Source organism: Typopeltis vanoorti, chromosome 7, assembly GCF_054136105.1.
Source record: "Typopeltis vanoorti isolate ZY-2024b chromosome 7, IOZ_Tvanoo_1.0, whole genome shotgun sequence".
Taxonomy (NCBI): Eukaryota; Metazoa; Arthropoda; class Arachnida; order Uropygi; family Thelyphonidae; genus Typopeltis; species Typopeltis vanoorti.
The window spans coordinates 39147778-39174199 of record NC_143555.1 but is presented as its reverse complement, the minus strand read 5'-3'; positions in this window follow the sequence as shown (position 1 = coordinate 39174199).

Below are 26422 nucleotides of genomic sequence, written 5' to 3'. Positions count from 1 at the left end.
TAAAATAATATTACAGCTCAACCTTGTGAGGAAGAGCTGTAATAATATTACAGCTCTTCCTCACAAGGTTATTTCTACTTTTTAATCACAGAAATTTACAGTCACATTTCATACACAAAGAGGTTAGTCGTGCTTATTTAGAGTATATCAAAGCAACAAACTATGAAACGAGTATTGTCTGTAAACTTGATCTAAACGCAGAACAAAATAACGTACGCATGGCGTGTTTAGTTGTCAATTCAGATTTCCTTCACGTTTTATATTTACTTTGCATTTTATGTAAAATATTGTATGTACTGTACTTTATGTATGTCATTGAAAATTTATGAATTCTGCCTTTTATGACAAACAGAATAAAAATCAAAAATTATATTGAGAGCCGTATGATGCTTGGTCAAATATTATTTGCACTTAAAAACAGAAAAGATGCAAATTAACGGTTGTCGTAACTCAAAAAGAAAAAAAAAAATTCTTTTCCAGTGCCTATGAAAAATTTGTTTTATCTTTAACTCTCAAATAAAAATTAGACACGATATTAAGAAATTCGGATGTCTGTAAAAACGCAAAAGAAACACCCAGGTTACAATTATGTAAGAGGAAAAACGTGAAGACTTGCGATTGGATAACTTGACCTGGAATATTCAAACGTTGAGCACTCAGCCGATAGGTGCCATTCAAACGATTTGAAAAAAGCGAAAATTATGCGGAATAATATAAGCAAAAGTGATTGTTTTGCCGTGTGTTCCCTACCCCAACCCCACGTTTTTTGTTTGTCAGGATCAGACTTTTTTTTTTTTTTATTTAAGATAAATAATCTAGAGATCGAAATATTACAAAGATCTGTATTTAAACAATGCTTGGGGGGGAAAAAAGGTGATAAAGATGCCAAGAGAAGAGATGCTTACCACATTCCAGTAAATGGAGACTATACAGAGCGATATGTACAGGAATATTGTGTATAGTAAGGTGTTAGACAAGGATACACTCTATCCCTAATGTTCTTTATCACTTACTTCGAATCCGCTATCAAAATCGAAAATATTAAACTGATCTCTTGAACTTTATGTAGGTGATGCAAACTGACGCGCTTATATAAAATACTGGGATTCCTTAACTAAAATAAATAATTGCTCTAACAAAGTTGGTATGAAAATCAGCAATAAAAAGATTAATTCTGAAAACAGACAGAAGGAAAAATAGGCAAAATTCAGTAAATATTTATAATAATGTTTCTGAAATAATAAATATATTAATCGAAACACTAACCTGGTTACATGCAAGACAGTTCAAACCATTTTAAGTTATGGATCTAAGAACAAGTTAGGAAAAAAACAGACACAAAAGTTCTTAAAAAAGTTAGTCGGATAAAAAAAAATAGCATTAATTGCACAATCATTAAAAATCGAGGTAATAAGGAAGGAAATTGACATTGTTAACCTTCAGGATGTGTGATCAAGGCTAATGTCGGGTGGTTTGGTTCACTTAAACAGAATAGGATAAGGCGGGTTAGTAAAAGCAGTGTTTGATGCCATGACTCGAAAACACCCACAGAAAGGGCAGGATGCAGGTGTTTGAATGCAATTAGAAGACGTTCGAAATATAAAATCTGACAACATTAGAGATGACAAATAACAGGTTATGAAGAAAGTAATAATACAAACATAATTATGTAGCGCTATTAAAGTCTCAAGGATATCTGTTGAGGATACACGAGTGGAGGATTATATCAACACATATGTTCTGCAGTATATAATGTAAATATTAAAAAGAAATCCCGCTTTTTGGGCTAAAGTAGGCCGCATGGTCATAACACCTATCGACTATCATTCGATAATCCTCGCAAAGAGGCCAATTTAGTGAATATTTATATCATAACGAATGAAATAAATTGTAACTGTTAGCAAGTAACAATGGAAGGATTTTTTTTTCCACATATGAGAATAAAATAAATAAAAATGAAATATTCTGATGATTTTTTCAATTTTAAATAAGATATTAAACAAAGTACAAGAATGTACGAGATTGAAAATTGCTCAAAGCATTCTAAGTAAGTTTTTTATTAGTATTTTTTTTCTCTTGAATTGAATACTAGGAGACAGGTTTAACTAATATTTATTGCTGGACTGCTTAGCTGAGTGAACAGTCTCTGTTTTCCAACAAACAGCCTGTGTTCCGAATCGTACTGTAGCATAGGTATCTGTGAATGACTTTAGGAAGCAGATGCACTTCACCCTCGATGTGAAACTATCATCAATAACACTTAATCAAGACAGAATAGAATTATTACGCAGAAACAGACAAAAGTCATATTGATATTGTTCAGTGCTTAAATAGTTTTTTTTTTTTAGTATTTAGTTCAAACATAACTTGTTAGTTCCAATGTAAGCCCACAAATAAAGTTATAACACACACTACTGAGCTGATGGACGTGTTTGATACCATTTCTAGCGCTACGGAAACAGGGATATTTTTTGTTTAGAAACAAAAGACGACACTTGCGAATACAAAGTGCTTCATGGAGAAGAAAGAAATCAGTGCAACAAAAGAGCTCCGCAGTTCCTTATTATAAGGTCTCATATGGCGGGTGATCTCATTTAGCAATGATGAGTTCATTTTACCTTCAGCTCTTAAGAAAAGCAGAAGCAATGCAATGGATTCATGTCGTGCCATTTAAGCTGGTAACAGTGCAATGGTTTTTCCAGTTTAGGAAAACCAACAATGTATATGGTTATCCTGGTGTAACCATGTGGAACAAATAAAATATTTTCATTTCAGTCTAAATATGAAGACTAACTTTAAAATCCTAAAACTAAAAATGCTAAGAACGGAAAGCCTTTGTTTATAATTAACCTGACATTGTACTCATTCTTAAAGCAGGATTTGTAAGGTAAGAGGGTAACAAAGGGCAGATTAACGACGAAAACATCTTAATATTCTCCTGCGATATCCTCTGTTTTCTTAGAAAGTTACCTGGCGTATTATAAAACACTTTAATAATACACCACGACCAGTTCGGATAATTTAAAGACTTATCTAATCCAGTAAGAGAAGTGTCCAGGTTTATAACAGCGACAAATGAGCCGGTCCTCTTAATTTTATTTGTTGGCCCGCAGTAACTATCCATTGCAGTCGCCAGACATCCATTCTTGAGATCGCGATGCCACAGTTTCTTTCACCAGCGATGAATAGCTAAGCTTAATCACGAGTTGCCTACGGAAAAGAGTAAAAGAAATTGCCCCCTTTATGGCTTACCCTGCCATTCAGGTGCATGTCTATGACTCTTGGAGAACAATAAAGATGTTAGTTTAGTTTACTGTTTAGTTTCACTTCTTATGTGCTGGAATTTTGACATCATTAGTCCTAAATTTTTTTCGAGTTTTGTATTTTACGATGTCATTAAGGGGTTCCACATTACGCAAGTAATAATGATCACTCAAAGACTAGAATCGCGTTTCTTCTATTAGAGTTTCCCTTACATTTATGATTTTATAGTTCGTGTCTCAACATCGAAGTTACTTGAAATCTTCCTTTAGTATAGCTGAAGCTCCGAATTCATTCCTACAAATTACGGTCATATTTTCCAGGTGATGTCCAATCATGACAGAATGCAATTACAGTTGAGAAATCTAGAGTATTTTATTAAATTTTATTTTCCAACCCGCTCAGTGTTAGCGAAGTCTTCGGTATTATTGACACATAAAATATGGATCCGATCGATCTGGCGATGTATGTGTCGAGGAGTTATCGTTCATAAAAGAACCGTTGAAAAAAAACTGCAACGACTGCAAGGGTTACATCACTTCTTAGAATTTATAAACTTCATAAAGTTTTAGTGTCATCATCATCATACGTATCAAGGATTTAGGCCTAGTATGGCGTGTTCCGGCCTTAGAAGTCATCGTTGAATCGTTTAAGAGGACGTCCTGGTTTTCTTTTTCCTAATGGCTTGTACTTTAAGGCTTGTTTTGGTAATCTTTCTGTTTTCATTCTTTGAATGTGTTCCATCCATTTATGTTTATATTTTTTTTAATTTTTTCTATTACTGGTTCTTGGTTTAATTCTTTCATAATTTCTTCGTTTCTTTTGTGATCAAATAGGGTATATCTTGCAGTTTTCTCATAAACTTCATTTCTGCTGTTGTTAATCTTTGTTTGTCTTTTTGTTTTATTGTCCAGATTTCGCTTCCGTACATTAAGACCGGTAGGGCTAATGTATTTTATACTTTTAGCCTGGTTTGTTTTTGAACTAGGTTTGGTTTAAATATAGAGTTAATTACTCCTATTATTATTATTATGCATATTCTATATTCAAAAATTCTGTATAATCTTTATTGTAAATATTAGAAGAACATGTGATGTAAATACATAATACAGAGGCAAAAAGTATTTTTAAAAATTTTAATTGAAATCCAATGTAGAAAATGTAGCACTTAGTGCTGAATTCTGTAAAACTATAAGTTGTAATGTCACTCAAGATGCTTATTGTACGTGTAAATATTTTAACAGATCAATAAAAAAAAAAAGGGCGCTATGTAGGCATACGAACGGTTGCATGGTCGTATCGCTCGTCCCGTTTTTATAGTTTTAATGTGGTTCTAACCCCTGTTTTTAATTTAAAAGTGTCATAAAGAAATTACTTGTCACGCTGAAGACAGTGACATATAATTCATCGAAATCGGCCAAGTGGAATCCAAAATCTGAGTGTGCTAAAAAAATTGAAGCGTACATCGCGGTTGCTAACGAGTACAGAACAAAGGACGGCGCCATCTTTGCAGCTGTCCAGAGTAAGAAAGAAGAGTCATGAAGTGCAACAAGTGTCAGAAGGAATTGCCGTCCGACGGATGTTACATAACCTGCAGGAAATGCCATAGGAATCTTCACTTTACATGTTCCGGACTTTCTGAAACAACCTGGCAACGCAAATCCAATGCCAAACGAGAAGAATGGAAGTGCCTAAACTGTAGAGAGAACAAAGAAACGCCACCACCCACGACGCAACTGATTACGCCGGAGGCAGAATCGGACGATGAACAGAACAGACAACAAAACACCGGTGAATCTTATAATTTGAGTTCCGTTAATTTATTACTAGAAAAAGGTTTAGAAAATATAAAAGCCAGCTTGGTAGATCTTGTCCAAGAACTATTTGATAAACAGAATAAAGAAATAACAATTAGCGAATATGAAGAGTTTGTTAAATTTAATAATTCAAAAGTCGAAGAAGTCTTACAAACGGTAAAAGACATTAAAACCAGCATTAACGCATTAACTGAGAGGCAGCACAAATTGATAAAAGACACATCGGAACTCCGTCAAGAATTTAATTCCCTGAAACAACAATACGAAGTTTTAAACCAACAACATAAAGAAGACCTTGTCATAAACGGTCTTCTAGAAACCAAATCCACAGAAAATCTCAGAGACGTAGTTCTAAAGTTAGGCCATGCAATTGACATCCCCTTACATCATAATGATATTCAAACCATAAATCAGTTTCCCAGGAAGAACAGAAAACAAGGTTTGCCACGACCGGCACCAGTCATAGTTCGTCTGACAAGCAAGGCTACAAGAAACAATCTCATAAAAGCCAGCAGACTAAAAAAACCAGTAGTCAAGGATTTAAATACATCGCAAGACAATACGCCAATCTTTCTATCTGAGTATTTAACACCTTTCAATCAGAATCTTTTGTACCAAGCAAGAAAGGAAAAAACAGAAAAAAAAGTATCAATTTTTATGGATCAAAGACGGCAAAATATTCTTGAGAAAGTCACAGACTTCAAAGTCTATACAAATAAAAAGCTCGGAAGATATAGACAGGTTGCCAGAGTGAAACAAAAGATTCTAACTTAGTTCAATAAGAAGATCTCAACGCAACAAAAATGAATGTGAACCATCAGATAGACGTAATTACACCAGAATACATCAGTAATTGTACTTTCGAATCTCTTGATGCATGGAAACAAAACACAGTACAAGCGAGAGGTCTCTCAATCTTGCATATTAACATCAGAAGCATCCGAAAACATTGGTTATTATTACAGGCTTATCTGAGGAATTACACTGATATTATTGATATACTGATTCTTACAGAAGTATCCATAACTAATGACGAAGCGACTGCTTTCCAAATTCCAGGCTTCCAACAACATAGATCATGCCGCCAAACAAGAAGAGGGGGTGGAATACTAATATTTATGAAACAAAAATTAATAGAAAAAGAAATGGCCTATCAGTTTGAGCATGCTGAAACCCTCTGTCTCGAAATCATTAATACCACGACTACACAGCATCCCATAATACTAAATGCTATTTACAGGCCACCAAACCTAAACATGATAAAATTCTTACACGAACTCAATTGCTGGCTTTCAAGCCAAGAAATATGTTCAACCGAACATCTAATGATAATTGGCGACATAAACATAAATATTGCAAATGAAAACCAGAACAACACTGCACAATACCTAGACACACTATCCATGTACAATCTAATACCAACAATAACATCATGCACTAGAGAAGAAATATTCGGAAATACTATCACTGCCCCCTGTCTAGACCATATAAACGTCCGAGCATCACCAAATAGTTACACTGCATCAGTCATAAAGTGCAAAGTAGCAGACCATTACTTCACCGCTCTAAACCTGCACACCAAGACAATACCCATGCAATGTCCCACAGAAGAAAAACAACAGAAAACAATAATAGACGAAGAAATAGTCAACCAAAATAAGAAAAACAGACTGGGAACACCTGGCATCAGATTCAGCAGATATCTTATACAACAACATTAAACTCACACTGGAGGAAATATATAAGAAAGCTACAAAGAAAGTCAGAATTCGATCAAAAACAACACAAAATCCTTGGATAACACAAAACTTAATCCTAGAAATACACAGAAAGGACGCTTTATGGAAAGAATTAAAGCGATATCCAAATAACACAACTTTAAAAACTGAATATAAGATAACAAGGAATCGCCTTACAACACAAATCAGAAATGCAAAAAGAAACTACTACAGAAACAAACTAACCTCCGCACAAAACAACATGAAACAAACCTGGCATCTGATTAATGAGATGCTAGATTCTGTTCCCAGTACCACTGCCGCCGAAACCATAAAACACAGCTTCATGAAAGACGCAAAACCTATCCATCAACTAGCAAATGACTTTAACCAATACCTTGCAGACTCCATCCAAGAACTTCACAGAAATATTCCCCCAATCACAAAACGAGACCCTCCACTTGGACCGCGATCAAAACAGACATTATGGTTCCCAACCATAAAAGAAGCAGAACTTCTCTCAGCAATACATCAAATCAAACCAAACAAAGGCCCAGGAATAGATGGTATCAGACCTAAAGATATAAAGCAACATGCAACTAGTTTAAGTCCTGTCCTACTAAAACTAATAAATAAAATATTTAAAACAGGACAGATACCAAGTATGCTAAAGACCGCCATAATTACACCCATATACAAACAAGGAAAAAGAAATTTAATCAGCAATTACAGACCCATAGCAACATTACCAATTATCAATCAAATTATGGATCGGATCATACTGAAGAAACTCACAGCATACACTGAGATCTTTAATATTATCCCCAAAACACAATATGGTTTTCAGAAAAATAAGGGAACAACATCTCTCTTGGAAGACTTTACAGACGTAATTAATACCGCTTTGGACAAAAACAAAATAGCCGTGGTAGTCTTTATAGATCTAACCAAAGCATTCGATACACTTGCACATCAAACCTTGTTAGAAAAGCTGAGGCATATTGGAATAGACGGGCCTCTTCACAGGTGGTTTACAAACTACCTCCAAAATAGAAAGCATATCACACGTATCGGATCAAACCGAAGCAGAGAGGTACCAGTAACCTGTGGAGTGCCACAGGGAGCTGTACTCTCCCCAACTCTATTCAACATTTACACGCACGATATTAATCAGTTACCACTCAAAGGTAAGATATTCCAGTACGCAGACGATACAGCAATAATATCCATCCATAATAACGCAAGCATAGCCCAAACAAATATGCAACATGATATAAATCTGATCATAGACTGGCTCACGAAAAACTCCATACACCTAAACTCAGAAAAGACAAAATTAATGATATTCAAAAATCCACTGACTCGACCAGTTGATAACAAATATATAACCATCCAACATCCACTTTCCAACACAAAAAACACACAGAACAGCAAAACCACTACAATCACTCAGGTTGAAACAATACGATACCTTGGAATTTACCTCGATGCAGATATGAACTGGAATAGCCATATAAAACATCTACAAAACAAACTCCGAACAATAAATGGCAAACTCTACAGATTAAAAGACATTGTTCCCATACGCCTAAAAACACTAATATACAAAGCACTATGCCAAAATATACTAAGATACGCTATAACAACGTATGCTTTCTGTGCACCCTACAAGTTAAATAGATTAATGTCGCTACAGTACAAAATGACAAAACTGATCTTTTGGGAACAAAGAGAAAATCACGACCTTATAAACATTGCAATGGCAGAACAAAAAATACTGACAGCAAAACATTTATGTCAATATGCAGCCTTGCTAAAACATTATTTCGATGCCAACTACAGGACAGTTAGAAATACATACCGTATAACAAGACCTCAGACTACTAATTATATCACATATAAATACAATAATCACTACGGAAAGGCCACGCGAAACTTCTACATCCCAGACATGATAAACAAATTACCTTTTGAATACAGAAACCTTACAAACTACAATAGCCTGAAAAGAGCTCTAAGTACATACTACGAACAAGAAACACGCACCCAAAATACCATACAAACTTAATGAAACACAATATATTTGCTCAGGCTTCGAGTTCAGCGACGCATCAGTACATTTCAATTTATTGTGTGTTGGGGGGTGGGGGGGGGGTGAGCGCGCGGGAATTTCTCAATCATAGATTCCGTAGCATCCTAACACAGCAAAAAAAAAAAAAAATACATAATAACCAACTGGTGTCATCCTCAGATAAGCTTACATTTAAGCTTCGAGGATGAAAGGGAAAAAAAATTAGTTCTCATCCACCATGTATCATATGTAATGTACGTATCACAAGAAAACCAATGTATGTATTATATGTAAACCAATGTACGTAATGTAAATATCACATGTAAACAAATGTAAGTAATGTATCATATGTAAACAAATGAATGTAATGTATATAATAACTAACAAATGTATGCAATGTAAAAAAAAAAAAAAAATTATTTTAAAAGTAAATCATGAGTTTACACCGTATGTTTGTGAAAATAATAATAATCAGCTAACGCCTTTAAAGCCGTTAGCTGATTATTATTATTATTATTATTATTATTATTATTATTATGTATATTCTATATTCAAAAATTCTGTATAATCTTTATTGTAAATATTAGAAGAACATGTGATGTAAATACATAATGCAGAGGCAAAAAGTATTTTTAAAAATTTTAATTGAAATCCAATGTAGAAAATGTAGCACTTAGTGATGAATTCTGTAAAACTATAAGTTGTAATGTCACTCAAGATGCTTATTGTACGTGTAAATATTTTAACAGATCAATAAAAAAAAATAATAAAAAAATAATAATATTTTGCAATTTTTATGTTTATATCTTTTTCATTTTCATATGTGATCATACATCCTAGGTAGTTAAATGAATTCACCTGTTCTAAGATCTTGTTATCTATTACTATTTTAGTTCTTTCTGGATCTTGTCCTTTAAAGGCCATAGTTTTTGATTTTTCCGTTGATATTATCATACCATAATCTTTGGATATCTCATTTAGATTTAAAATAGCTTTCTGTAAGTTATCTTCAGAAATTGTTTGGTCGTCTGCAAAGAGGAGAGTGTTTAAGTTAACTGTAGGTGAAAGTATAATTCCTTGATGTAAATTTTTACTCCATTTTATTATTATTTCATTTAAGTAGATATTAAAAAGAGTTGCTGAGAGGGGACATCCCTGTCGGATCCCTTGGTTTATCTCTCTTGTATATGATAGCTCATGATTTAATCTTATTTGTATTTGATAAAGTTTTAGTGTTACTTATACAACTATTAGGAGAGAGAGAGAGGGAGAGGCGCATTTGAGGAAAATGTCAAATGATTCACTTTCCAGTTGGAGTTAAAAATAGAGCTGTCCTCCTCCTTTTACTCTCCTCCACTCCGTTCTAAAACTCCACTTCAGTTTTAATAATTGAGTCTTCTAAAGTTGAGGTTCATGAAAGAACATTTACGTTAAGGGAAGAAAGAGCGCTTACAATTACTTGAACTTTATTTCTCCTCAAATTTCTCACTAATGCCGACGGGTGGAAGGTGGGCTTTAAATTGGTAGTTTGGTAATCTCAAAGAGAGTCAAAAGAAACTACAAGTTTCTCCAAACCTTTCTAGGCTTGAGTCAAACGTTGGCGTGGCGGCTGGCAGCTACTAGAAGATTTCTGTTTCAGGAGTGGCAAAATGCATAACGCTGGATTCTAGATGTGAGAAATGTTATCTGCTGATGACCACGGATTTCAGGAGAACTAAAGTGATGACAATGACACAATAGCCCGCGATCTTAATATACATTTGCGTTATTCATAATTAAGGTAGGTGTTAATTATTCAGATATCACACTTGGACTAGAAGAATCCTAAATAGCTTGAATATCAATGATTTCTTCTGACAAAAAAAAACAAAAAAAAAAAAAAAAAAAAAAAACAGAGGGGGTATGTAAGGTGGTATTCTATGGTTCTACACAGAACAAACGATGCCATATAGTTTTTTGCAAGTAAACTATATGGCAACATTATACTTGCAAGGATAATGCTATGATAGCATTGATTAGATGTGAGAGAAGCGGAACCTACTGGTTCCGCTTCTCTCGCATCCAATAAGGAACAGTAGAAGTTGTCTTTTTCCTTGCGTAGGCCATAAGGCGAGAGTTTTTCCCTTTTTCAGACTTTGATTTTGTTGGCTTTCTTTGCAGATGAGTACGAAGCTGGATTTTGTCTTGAGCCAATTTTCATATGCTGGATTTTGTCTTGAGCCAATTTTCATATGCTGGATTTTGTCTTGAGCCAATTTTCATATGCTGAATGTTTTTCTTCGAATATTTGCGAGTGAAGCTGAAATAAAGGTCATTGAACTGACCTTCATTTCAGCTAAAATTATTTTAAAAGGAGAGAAGAGCCTTTAACTATTCTTAAACCTGTTATATTATGCCGAATGAAACCCTCGAGCACAGTCGGATTAAACTAGAGTTTTTCTTTATAAATAAAAGAAAAATTAGAGTTTTTCTTTTATTTATCAAGAGGAAATAAAAGAATAAATCCCTTAAAGATATAGTGTATACTGAAATAGACCGCAAGGCCTAACCGTGAGAGAAAGATGATGAGAATACAAGTTGGTTTAATAGGCATAGGATTAGTTTTTGTATTTTATGTAAGCAGTGATGAATGTGATGGACTAAGGATGTTTTGCTCTTCCCCGAGACTTTCATTAAGAACTGTATGAAATGAACACTAAAAATATCGGGAGATTACTTCAGATGAATCTTATATTTCTGGACTTCGAGTCTAGAAACCTGAGTCAGTCTTCCGATGCTCATTTTGTGATAGATCGGTATCAAAGAATAGCACGACTTTTGCTTCAAAAACCTTGCTATTACTCTGTGAAAGGAAGAAGCAAAACTTAAAAGTGAAGTAAAAGCTTTTGTATTTTCATAACTGGACATACCGCAAAGCTGTATTCACGTATCATTATCTTGGAGTAAAAATAAATATGGAACCATACAGTTCCACACATTACACTGAGATAATGCCCATAAAAATGGACGAAACCTATTTGGGAAATAAACTTTTATTTTAAAGAAAAGTTTCAAGAAAATAAGCTAACAAGTTGTTATTATAAATAAAAAGCAGTAACCAGGTTGGTCTAGAAGATTTCTTGTTATCACTACGAAATTACTGTATTGTTTGTCTTCTTTAATATCTCTACATTATAAATCTTGGGCTTTTCAATTTGAAAGTTTCTAAATAAAAACTTCAGAACTATTTTAAGCGATTTTCGAGAATGCAATAACTAGTAATGACAAATAATGCTGTATATCTAAGTCATGTACACCTTCCAAACACAACGAAACTTCTATTTAATTTTGTAAGAGTTTAGTTTTGCACCTTCAACTGCATCATGATTTCGTTGCCACTCATTGAGTGGAAACGCAAGTGTAAGGTCAGTACTTAGAGCTATCATATTATATGCTAAGTGACGAAGTCACACACACACACTATCGTGAATTTTAACAGTACGATTTACGTCATCTCATAATAAGCACTGTTCAGAATCACCCCCCCCCCTCATCCAAGCGCCGCAGTTCACAATCATCTGATTGGCTAAGTTCAGTTATTGCTTCAGTGGAGTATCAGGCCAGAGAAGTTTAATGCACACAGTAAAAGATCTCATGGTCTCTTGGGCAGAGCTCGTTTTTTTTTTATTTTATTATTATTTTTTTTCTAATTATTTGAGTAGTGCAAAGGCATTCCCAATGCCGTAGGTTATATTCTTTTTCTCATAATTTCGTCTGGTGAAATTTTCGAGAAGTTTATTTCTATATTTGGCTATAAAATATAACGGATGTATAATATCCTCCATTTTGATATGATTATACCAGAGTAAAGCTTTTAGCTGTACATTTTAGAAATTTTATTATGCGCCTATCAAGAATTCACTTATGTATTTAACTTTCTGACATAGGATTGCTGTGGTATTGGATTAATGCTTGTAAAATTCCATTTTCGGCAGTACTAAATATAATACATAGCAACTATTCCTGGGTGGAATTCACTTGGAAAAAGTAATTTAAGGAAATGAGACTTACATTTTCGATACCGGAAGTTTCGACCAGATGCAAAAATTATTCGGGAATACACACTTCCTGGTGAATGACACAGTTTTCAAAAAATAATGATTCCCCACTCTAAACGGCAGTTTATTTCTTAACACATGTCGGTGAAATTAAAGTAGAGACTTAAAAGTTCCTCACATTAAATCTCAAAGTTCCTCACCTCTTCTTTGTAATGATCGCCATTTTCAAAATGGATTTCACTTAAGATTTCATTTCAAGAAATAACCACATCTTCCGGCTGTTCCATAGTTTTAGGTCCTCAACACAACAACGATTAATTCTTTAACTTCCCAAGGTGTGCCCATAGCCTTGCTAATTTCATGTCATACTGGTGAATGGCACACTTGCTCTCCCTCTCAAAAGAGAACTTGCATTTTCTTTCACCAAAAAGTTGAACTTTTTTCGTAATTATAATGATGGTTCTCAGTGACGATTTCCTAAAGAAAAGCATTGCCTTTCCTTTGTTAATGTTGAAACAAACTTCCAGTCATCTGTTATATTTCTCTGTCAGCACACTTTATTCTAGCCCAATTCAATTTCAGACATATTCACCGACTTTCTCTGATTAAATATTCATATTTTTGTTTATGGAAAGCATCAGTTATGATTCACCCCCAAAAGTTTGTGATTCATTGTTACCTCATTAAAAATACGTTTCTTTTTTATTAGCATCCAAAAATGCACTCACATTTTCAAGTATCAAAATATTGGTTGCTGTTGCGTTTTTCAACAAACTCGTGAAAGATATATTCATTGTGCACGCAGTAACAAGAAAAGAATATACTTAACTGTTGCATGGTGATAAAATAACAAATAAAACTAGGTATTTTTAAACTACTCTAAGCGTGCGAATATTACTTTTCGGATGTCCTTCGTGATCATACTTCGACACACCTTAGTAAATAGCATAGCATAAACAAGTTCAGTTCAGGTTTATAAAGAGCTACTTGAAATGAAATTTGCAATTCTCCTCTTAGTCATTTTTAACACTACTGCAATGAAGGGATGAAGGGGTGTTTGTCATTAAGGTTCTCCCATGCTGCGGAATCAAGAAACCAATCATATCAACTTAAATTTCTAGAAGTATGTTCCAAACGTTATTAACAAATTCATAGAACCCAACAGTAGGAGCTGAACATCCCTGCGATTGAGTTCCACCAAAAATCAAAATTTATATGATGTAGTCGTATTACAGAGCCCTCTAGATGTTTTGGAAAACAGAATATAAGTGAGCTAAAGAACACAGGGAGGACGTTATTACAAAGATACTAACTCAGTGATGATGCCCATATCAGTTTAAGTAGGTAACGGGCTATTCCCAATCATTCGGCTGATCTTTTTTAAGTGTCTTTGAACCGCGTGTCATGATTGTGTTAAGGGGAGATGCGTGTGTGTGTGGCGAAAACAACACACACAAGGCTGTAACAATCGATTGTAAAGGCTAACAGAAACGAAGAAAGTGCCTTCGTGAACAATTTTATTTTCCGAAGTTAACTTAAGGAGGACCATAAAGCTCACTTTATTGATTATGTTTCAATTTGCGGATGTATATAGGATTGTAAATAAATTCTCGAGGTAAGATAGAAAAATAAGTGGAAGAAAAAAAATAAATAGAAAAAAAAATATTTGAAGAATGTCAAACATGTATATAAATCTTCCATAATAGCAGCATGCGGAAATAAACTTTTTACTTCTTGATAAATACTTATAGTTATCTAGCCTAGTCAATTAATCTCCTCGATATTAAAAGATTGCCCTTATTGAATTTGCCTCACTTGGAATCACATAAAAGAAGTAAGTTTTTTCTATCTAAACGAACCAGAATAATAGAACCACATCAAAAAATTACCTTATCAGCATATGCCGATGACGTCACTGTAATAGTACGAAATGAAGAAGAAATGACAGTAACCGAGGAAGCACACAGACTATATGCACAAGCCTCAGGGGCCAAATTAAATTCTGCCAAAACCACAGGCTTGTGGTCAGGCAGATGGAAGTCTAGAAATGATTCTCCGATCGAATGTACCTGGTCAAGCGAAGGACAAAGATACTTAGGTGTGCACCTTGGCAACACCAAAATATATAACACACTGAACTGGACGCAGCTGCACAATCGTTTTAAACAGGTGCTAGGTAAATGGAACAGCGTTCGTTCCATGTCTTCACTTAGAGGAAGAGTACTAATAGTTAACCAGATGGCTGCTAGTGTCTTATGGCATACCCTCAAAGTACTCACACCTCCTGAAGAATTTCTCCACCACATTCAAAAGGAAATCAAACGTTTCCTCTGGAACAAAACTAACTGGACAACACACCCTCAACTCTGCAAGCCACTCAGCAAGGGAGGTCAAGGCCTGATTTCCCTTGAAAACAAGATTCGATCCTTCAGGATAATCCTCCTCCTAAAGACACTTCAATGCAATCACACTTATGTAACCACCTTCGATTACATCACGAAAGCATCCACCAGAGGACTTACACTTTCCACAATCCTCCGAATGGCCAGTCCTGCACCATCTCCTCCTAAACTACCTACCTTTTACAAAGATGCTCTACAGCGATGGAAAAACACAGGACTCCATCACACACTCACAGGATCAACAGAGTCAGCTGTACTTACAGAACCACTATTTTCAAACAAAAACATCACAAGTCTCACAACTGGCCAGCCTTTTCTTTTCCCTACATGGAACTGGGCAGGAATAAGAGTCATAGGAGACCTCCTTACCCACACCCTAAAGTGGAAAGCATTCACAAGCCTACCAATGAATAACCCAAAAACTGAAAAACAATATCAACAGTTGCAAGCCTCCATTATAAAAGCCTATCCAGATATCGCTACACCTCAGGAAATCCGTATTCCTTCTAGAAACTGCTCGGGGCCAATATTTCATCTTGTACAATCTGAAGCCTCACTTCCAATTCATCCCTCCAACTACAAGAAAATATACCCCTTCCTCATGTCAGTGTCCCCATCCTCACCATTCTTATATTCAGCCTTAACACTCTCATCTACAAGGCTGCATATACCACACAGTTTTCAGTGGGATCTGCCATACAAATCAAAATGTGCCAAACCAGATTCCGAAATACAGTGGAGATTATGGCATAACATCTTGCCAACTCCTTCAAAGCTCTACAAATTTAAGCTAAGAGAAACGGATCTGTGTCCATTCTGTGACGTTTCAGGCACCCTGGAACACACATATCTGACCTGCCCTGCAAACAAAGTGATAATCACCTATGCCCTGAATACCGCCTCTAGCACCTGTAACTACACACACAGCCAAGAAGACTACTGGAATTTAGTCCACACAGAAGAAAACAGGCACAGAACATGCAATTTCATCTTCAACTGCGCTAAGGCCGTCATCTACAGCTTTTACCTAAAACAGACAAGAAGTAACCAGCACCCATCGATCACTGAAGCTGCACAAACCCTCATGCACATCCTCCGTCGGAAACTAAAAAGCAGGCTTCTATTGGAACTTGAGCACTTCAAAGAAACAAGAACTGTCGCGAAATTCCTAGAGGAGTGGAATCCAACTGGTACCCTCTTCTGGATTGACGACGACAATGTGCTCCATCTGAATGATAACTCAGAATGAAACTGAACTGTTAATTTTGAATATTCATTTATATCTCTATTGTACACCCGAAAGGAAAATGTTTTTTTCTTTCTCTGTAAATATATACTTATAATATGTTAATAGTCATTGTTGCCTATCGTGTAATGTTTATTTTAACAAGTTAAATTAAAAAAAAAAAAAAAAAAAAAATATATATATATATATATATATATATATATATATAAAATTGGAATGCAAATTCTTTTGTTCCATTTTCGATCACTATAAGATGAGTACTGACTTCTTTTTAAAGGTTGTAACAGAAATATATATAGGAATTTTGTTCTGCGAAAAGCGATTTTAAAGTGAGAATATGCTACCTAAGAATATCCCATGAAAACCAGTTTTCTATTTATGAGAACAGAAATGCATTGACTCGGCTCAGACTAAAGATATTTTGCCTGAACAGGTCACATGCCTAGAATAGTTAAGTTCATTACGTGGTTATGAAGAGTGCACTGTAAGAAATATGGGGAAACCCAAAGATCAGTTGCTGCGATTTTGGTTCTCAGTTGAATATTACTGGTTCCGTACTTCATATAACTAATGTAATTCCCCATGGAAGGGGCAAATTTACGTTCGTAACAATTCTAGTGAACTTCCTGCTTTCTCACTACTTCTAGATTGGATGTGCGAGTCGCGATCGAGAATTCAATATAACCTGCATAATTTTTTTTTTTTTTTTTTTTTTTTTTTTTTTTACGAAAAACAAAGTATGGACCTACCCGTTTCTTACTAAACAAGGAGCGCTACCACCAAACTCTTATGGAAAATATATATCAGGGCGAAATTATTAGGTACTGCAATATTTTTATGAAAAATGAATATTTATTCTAAGCCGACTTAAAAATTTGAATCTTTGAAAAGTATCCTGTTCCAACTTAATATGTAATCTAAAACATCACTGAAGGACAGCTTGACTCTGAAATGGATTATTGGCACCAATACAACTTAAAATAAACCAAAATCTCGTTTTTGAAATTAATATTTAAATGTAATATTTCCGCATCGGTCAAGATCTACTTTAAATAAACCGGGGGGGGGGGGGGCTTGGCATTCCCTGGTGAAAGTTAACTCTCACTACGGAATGCATACATCCAATGCAAACTTGACTAATCTTTCTGTATGCAATATTTTATGAAACAAATAAGTGGTAGAATTCCCACTAAGAACTTTATGATACCCAGTTCGTAAGGTTTTTTTATAAAAACCTAAAAACTAGGCATTTTTTAAAGTCTACAGTATTTTTTTGTTTCGTGATTCACAATATTTCCAGACAAGGACGTTTTTGATTTCATCGTAGTCCACCTCCCTCTGTATTAGTTTCCGAATCTACGAGAGTGGTGATATTTAAAGATGACTCCCAAGCGACGACTATCACTTAGCATTTTTAACACTGCTTGGATCGGTGGACCCAAGAATCTCAGGAAGCATTTGGATGAGGTTAGCAACGCCATCTTTAAGTTTTTCCTAGCAATATGCCAAGGAGAATAGTCATAAAAATGATGGCTCAAAAAGAATCAGTTTTCACCCCTCATCTTTCATCTTTCTAACCTTTTCTGCCTTAACATCGTCCAAAGACCAATCTGGAAGCAAGAAAGATTTGTCAGTTGCAAGTATGTTGTTGATCTTTTTGTTTTTTCATATCTTCACCGACAATGGAATTAAATTAACGACATCTGTTCAGTTACTCGAAAATGTAGTCCTCCAGCGCTGTTTTCTACAGATTTTTATCCACTGGCGTTGTGCTTGCAAGTTTCCCGACAGCCCCTTTCCAGTCAGTCGATTCATGGAATCGAATTATTCTACTGCTTCCTGAGTTCAACCTCATTTAAAGCAAGGGGAAAACTTAGGGTGAATTTGTATACCCAGCGACAGACTCCACAGTTTTTCACTACTTTTCCATGAAATGTGTTACGGCACTTCTCCTCGTAGAGGGCTGCGAAATTCTGACTATTCCTATAAACATCTTTAACACAGTTAAACCAGTTTGTTGGTTAGATCTTTTCGGCTGTTCACTACACTTAATTTAGAGAAGTAGATATCTTTTTCTCAACAACTTATTTTCGTCAAGCTTTCAGGGATTCAAAAAAAGGGGAAAGAGTGGTTCACTTAAATAAATATTACATTTTTATAACTAAAATTTAAATCGACAGATCATAAACTTCGTTTCAAGGAACTGAGATGATGGAATGAAACAGTACGAAAAGCTGAAACCGGACCGTAAACACATAGTGAACAACAGCTGCTTATTTTTACAGGCTTGGAAGAAAGTTGAAGATAGATGATCAGTTCGGTAAAATAGCACACACTAGAAAACCAGCACAATCCATGAAAAAGTGAATGCATTGAGTCTCTGACAGAAGAGAGGAGACTTATTTTTAGAAATTTGTCTCCATATCCTTGTACAGTATTTCAGAACATGTAATTGAAATACAAACAATACAAACCCGTCCGAAAGAATGTTTCAACAATGAGAAATATTGCTGTGCAAGAAGAAAATTGAAAATGTTCAATTCCACGTAATCACCACGAGTGCAAAAAAAAAAAAAACTGCGGTGTGAAACCATGCTCAGCAATGAAAAAGGAGAGAGTGCGATGCTTTGGTGCTCTGAGGACCTTATTTTTTGGCTTTCCAACAGAACTAAGATTATGTTTCACAGATACTACTATGACGTTATAGATTACACATTTAAATAGATTAAAAAAAAGATTATTTCTCTTAATCATATATATTCTTTCGGTCGGTTATTTTTCTCTTAAATGAAACAACTTAACCAGAAAAATCCTCCATAGTTTTCGCTCTGATGGACAGAAGGCCTTATCTTTAAATAGCCACACACTTCTTTACTAAATAAGAAAACGCTCAACTTAAACAACTATAAGTTTGATAATCAGTTATATATTGAATTTTTTAAGTTCTCTCTTCGATACTCAAGGCATGAAAAGCGTGATAGATAATACGATTATCGTGCTGAAGCTCCATACTTTTATTTTCAATCGCACTATGTTGTGATATTTTTTTTTTTTTCTCTCAAGTATAAAGTTAGATAACACTGAAGTGAATGTATCCTCATTCTGGATGAATAAGTCGATGATCGCTTCTGTAGAAGAAATGAAATATGGTATAGATTTTTTTTTTCTTTTTAAATTGATCAATGACTTTTATACACGAAGGTCCAAAGTTTGTGTGGTCTACTAATTCATGTTCGTATTTGTGGAAAACATTTTCCTAAATAGTGAATGTCTGATTGCTCACTAAGACTTAGTAGGTATGAAGATAAACAATTTACCTGCCGTTCGCTTTCATTAAGTTTTGACGCTCAATTTCAACCCGCGAGTAACCGAGGATTTTCTGCTTTCCTGAAGTCGATTTTCGAAATCAGAGCGCGCAAACATGTCTGACGGAAGCCACTCCATACAACTGACTGTCGGTACTTTTTGCACTCGGCAAAGATATCTTTGTTTTTAGTCGTTCTTTGGACCAACTTCCCAAAGTCAACCTTCGTCTTTCCGTGTCCTCACAGCATGTATCACAAAGACAGCTTTTAGAGCTTCCCTAGCCTAATTGCACTCTGGCAGAAACGAACGACACTGGGCATTACCTAAGAAAAGAGCAAGCATACAGAAAGTCAGGTAGACGATTGTTATTCGGCGAGACATATACGACGAATAAGAAATCCGTTGCCGGCTCTCCTCTCCTCTATGCACGAAGCTTAGAGGAGAGAAAAAAAAAACACTGAGTATCTACTCTTCTCACATTATGCTTGACCTCGTGTACTTTTAAACTTGAGTGGCGATCACTAAATATAAATGCTAACCGAGTTTGTCTGTTCGGCCTGTAAAACTGCTTTCCACTTCATAATCTTTTTCATTCAAAAATCATAACATGTTGTCGAAAGAGGTAAGCTATATGAATGTCATAATCTTAGAGCATTTATTATTGTAATTATATCCAAGCCATCAATCATCTTTAAATTATCTCGCATTCGTGGATGGGTTGGGTGTTGAGAAAATAATTTTTTTGTGGTTCTCACCTACGAATGTTTTATTTGTAATCCAATAGTATTCTCGCTTGCAGGTGGGCTAAGGATTTTTTCCACTTTTACTGATTTTAGATATTTATTTTTTCATAGTCTAGAATTTTTGTAGATAAAAGTGACAGAACAGAATATTCAACTTTTGAAAAAATCTGACAAAATTTACGGCTGACCCCTCTGCTGATTTTTTGATATTTGGGAGAATCGCGTGATTTTGTCTTTTCTTTCACATTTATGAAGTATTAATCACGATTAATCTCCGTTACTAGATCGTAATTATACTTCATTTATTAAAAACAAAATTGCGTTTAAGAATTACTGAACAGCGTACCGTCTTGCACAGTTGCTTCTTCACATCTTATCAGAGCTGGAAGCATCGACCAAGACAATTGCAGCCAAATCAGCTTTCTTCTTTTAATAACTGTAATTAGCGAAGCCATCGTTAAATTACTTACAAAAGTGAAGCTGACATTCTGAGGATTCACTTCAAAATGATTTATTGCCGTTTTTAGTATTACAGATATTTGAAGATTCCAAAACGTGTATAACATACAAAATTAATTAATAATTAATTAGCTTTACTCCTTAGACAGCACTACATTAGACCACATGTAGTAACAGCGGAATCTGTGCTACTAATGTCAGATTTGAATTTTTTTTTATTTGCCATATTTCATTTTTAATTTAAAAAATTGGACTGAGATATTTTATTTTAGTTTTTGATTACGAATTGATATTCCTAGCTAAGACAAAATATTCGCAGTGATGTTTTTGTTTCAAATAAAGATTAATATATTACGAATTATATTAATTTTTAAATTCATTCAAGCTTAAAAATTGCCGCTTTTATCACAACATTTCTAGCAACAACTTTAATGAAATCCTGTGAGAACATTTTTATCGAAGCTAAAATGACTTGAGAATTAAGAATTAATTTTCAAATACCGAAAACAGAAAGGAATGCGTGATCAAAGTAACCATGAGGAAGTTGGGAGGAGGCTTTGAGATGTATTTACATGACCTCAAATTAACCTCAAAATTACCTCACAAAGAAAATACAGTATATCAAAATTGTATTCGGTTTTTGCATGTTTCTAAGAATGTCCAAGAAATAGTCTTTTGTCTTAAATTTTCATTCGAGCTGTTACTGCAAGGGAAAAAAATCGTTGTGCAGCCGATTGGAACGGAACAATGAAGAGTTTCAATAACAGCTAATGTTTGGCAGGATATCTTAAAGATGCATGCGACAGAAAATCAAAACCACGGAGAGTTCTTAATAAAACCTCTCTCCAGCGACCATAAAAAGTTATTTGTTTCTCCAGACGGAAAAGGCAATCAGCTTCTGTATCACGCTGCACGAGTTCTTTACGCTCCCGTAACTTCCCAGCATTCTGAGGCTAGTTAGTCCGCTCAACTCGGATGTCTGGCAGGTTTGCCCAAAGAGACGTTTCACGTTAGATGAAGTAAGTTTACCGAGTTTCTTCCGTCATAGATCTGCAGCGTTGACTCATTTAACCCAAGCTGACCGAGCGACAGTGTCGCTCGGTCTCAGAGATAATGTCGCTTTGAAATTACAGCTTTTTAAACACTCAAAACACAAGGCTAATGGGTCATAATTGCTTTTGGGTCAAAAAGTTCTTTCGAATCTGCGGAACGTTCTTATGACAACGATACAAATCTTCGTTTCGTATTCGATCCATTCCTCCACAGCCCTTCACAATAGTACGCTCAATTTTCTTTTAAATCCCATAGTTTACTGTTATTTATCCTGCATACAGATAAAGCAACATCCTTTATTTAATAAATACCCCATCTCTAAGATAAACAGTACTTATTGTTTTAAAGCGTGCTTGCAGGAATGTTTTACAAAAAGGGACTTGCATAAGCATATCCTATGTTGTGCAGTTCAGCTGTCGGATGGTAAAACATTATCAAGTGGATTAAGCATGTTCCATTAAAGTGAAACATCATCACGCTTCATGAATTTTTGTTTCAACAAAATTCTTAATCTTCATCAACTCATTAAAACTATATTTCTCTCATTCATCTACTTTCGAGGCGTAAAACGTTGCATAATTCAAATCTTCTATGAAATATGCTAAATTATCCTGATTGAAGATTACACGAAATCTAATAAGGTGATATTTTACCATCATCCTCCTTAAACCGCATAAAATTCATTGGAATTCTTGCAATCAACCAGTAGTAAGAGGCTGACTTGTTATGCAATTGCAGTTTGGGAAGAAAATTGCTTTCTTATGATACCAGAAAACTGTGTTTCTTAGAGTTCAACACACTGGACGAACGGTCGGCCAGAAACACTTTGTCAGAAGTGCAGAGCAAAGTGTGCGATGTTCCTTAGTTGATTTACACGGTGCGCGAAGCGGGGGGAACATAAATGCATTTTTGTTTCTCCAAAATCAATTGGAATTCCATTATCCCAGAAATTTAAACTAAAAATCTACACTTACACCTAATTTTATCAGAACTGCTTTCATCCCACTGTTGTAGCTTCTCGAGATGGAGTTAAGAAAACTAGCTGTTGTTACCTTAATAAGAGTAACGCATTTCTTCGGTTTTGACATCAATAAGAATTTCAACAGAGTAAAACTCTTGTTGACGTTTAATATTTGATTGTATTTAATATAATCATAGTTTATATAAATTAAAATGTAAATCATAATTCCCGCTGCCATTCATCGAGCCCTATATTAATTTTTTTTCTGTTTGTTTAAAGATGTTTATAATGAAAATCTATTAAGTATTTTATCATTGCTGTGTTGCTAAAAGAAGCTCCTATTTTAAATAACGTCCAATCTAATGAAGCATTATTATCGACTTTTGCTTTTGGTTCTCAACTGGAAAATGTAACAAAATGAAGTAAAGCTTGGTATAAGTTAATTTAATTAATCATATGCCAAATTTGAATATTTTCAACAATACAGCATATACATAATTCGTGTGTTCTGCACATCCTGAAGCAAGCAATCTTCCTTTGAACTTATATTTGAACTTTCAGTCAATGATTTAAGTGAAAAGGCTCCTGCGTGCATTTTCATGAATCACCTCACACAGAAAGAACCTTTTCGTCCGTCATTCCTGTGTTGTGGTTCAGCAGCACTCAGCCTTATAAGAATACAAACAGCAAGCTCCTGTCGAATAGATTAACGTCAATCAGCGGGAGTCGCCACAAAACAGTGAGGTCTTTTGATGCAGAAGAAAAACCAGAGCCATCAGCATAATTAGAGTGTGTCAAGGAGAGATGGAAGCAGTGGCGTAGCTAGAGCTTTTACCGCCGCTCTCATTACACACCAAAAATACTACAAAAAGTCAAAACGACGTATAGGGAAATAAATTAAAACACTGTTTAATTTTGAAGTAAAACTTTAATTCCAACATTCAAAATGTTATTATTCTTGCTTTTCCGTTAGCAAAATCGTCGACGAGATTGGCGAAGTCTATTTCATAGGTAATTCTTAATCAATTTTAATTTAGAAAAACTCCTCTCACAACTAGCAACACTTACAGCAATTGTGAGGAAAATCTGCAGTAGTATTACAATATTTGGAACTGAGTTCTCGAGACTGTATTTTAGAATTAACTGCAAAAGTCCAAAAAAGGCTCAAAGTGCTGCCCCGGGCCGATCACCCCCCTCCCTAGTTATGCCACTGCGCCACAAAGAAAAATACGAAGTGCTGGTGATATCCTACAATGTTTCTGCTTTTGCCTTTCCTCGGCCTATCGAATAATAGCGTTGGTTTAACTGCATGGTTCAGCGAATATTTTAAAAGCATCCTTAATGGTAACAGCTGCTTTTTCCTGCCTTATTGTTCAAGTTTTTTTAGCATTTTCTTTTATATAATTTTATAAAAGGCGGACATTTATTATTAAATTTCTTGATAATTTAATAACTTCTGACATAATTTAGGAAGCAAGTGTTAACGCCAAAGGCGGCCACGACCGAAAAAACGGGGCAAAGTTTACGGGAGAATATCTCTGTATATGAGATTGGTTAATTCACCTTTAGAACTTTGTAGTTGCGCACTTAGAAATTGAAAATAAAAGAACATCGAAATATTGAAAATATTTTGTATAATTGACATTGTTTAAGGTTATCCGTTTGTTGGCTTCGCCAACTTCTTTTCCCACAAGAATTGCTTTTATTTCCTGAACAACGATTAAAAGTGTTTCAAAAAATGTTTTGAAATGTCACTTTCAGCTGTTGGATAAACAAAACTTTCCTTACGTTTATTTTCTTTCAATGCAACGTAATTTTCTTCTCTGCAAAATTTAAGAAAACAGAGCGAAATAAGATTGGTTAAAATTGAAATTTTACCTGACTAGGAAAATATTGAATAGAGTAAACATATGCAAACATTCCTCAAGACTTAAAACAATTGTTTTTATAACTTGAAAGAATTAGTAATTTGTTTTAAAGTTTTTTGAGGTTTTAACTTCAAGTTGTGCACGAAATAATTAAAGAGCACAAGCGGTAAGGTTGTTAAGGGTTTGAAATGCTAAATCGTAGGTTTCCACAGAACTAGAAGACGGATTAAAAGGAGGGAGAGAAACAACAGTAACTGTCGCTTTCCGATAAGACATCAGTTCCGGAAAGAAAAAAAAAGCTAGAGTTGTTTTCTCTGGTATGAGATTTTTTTATATCAGATCCGAATCATTACAAAAAGGATGCGAGTTTTTATTTTTGTTGCTATGGAAAAATGCCTCGAACAATAAGATACTTTATCCTTCTTGATGGAAAATAAGGATGCAATACAGATAAGGATGGTGAAGAAGCTTTTGAAGTCTGATTCTCACACTTATTGGTATTTCTCCTATGAAATATATGAAGTAAGACTTCATGACATCATGATCATGCATAACCAAGTTACAATTAGCGAAACGTATTTATGTAATGGTGCAGGCGTTTAGCAATATTAGCTGCCATATTGGAATGCTTTAACACAAAATCTCATTTATTTGTGCGACTTATGGGCTTAGGCGTCCGAGGACGGAGGCCCCCTTTTGAAGACTGGCCTACCAGTCAGGAACACGGGGCGGCGCCATAGGCGCCAGGAGGGCCCCCTAGTCTAGATATAAGAAGTTTCCGACATGAGACCTAAGAATCCGAATAAAACGTCAACTTATGAATAGTTTCGTTATCAAAAAAAAAAAAAAAAAAAGCTGCTACACCAATCATGCTATACTTAATCCAATTATTCATTAAATAAACACGCAAAGCCTGATGGTTTTTGAAGAATATTTTTTGCCACTGTATTTCTCGAATTCCAGAAGAAAATTTCACCAAGCTTCTTTTTTATTTAATTAAAACAGCCCATAGTCACCTATGTTAGATCGAACTTAAAGTATGGCACGATTGGTGTAGCAGCTTTGTTTTTTGTCGGCAAACTACAAGCATAATTGTCAAATTATACTTTGTACTTTGCCGATTTTGAAAGTAAAATAAAATAAACATAACAGCACAAAAAAAAAGACATTCCCTCCCACGCCTTACCTTTGTTGTGTGTTACGTTTATTTTTAGATAAAAATTCCATGTTATTACTATAAGTGTTAAAGCAAGATTTTGAAAGGATTGAATCGCACCCACGAAAGGTAGGCGTGTGTAAATGAATACGTGTGTGTGTGTGGGGGGGGGGGGGAAACAAACCACTTCAGGTATCCAAATCAACGACTGATGGACTCACATCGGGCAATGAAATTCCCCGTCTAAAGACATTCAAAAATAGTCGTACCTGTAGAGAAAGGAGGTGGAAACTTCACCGGAAACCAGTGAAGAACGGAACGGAT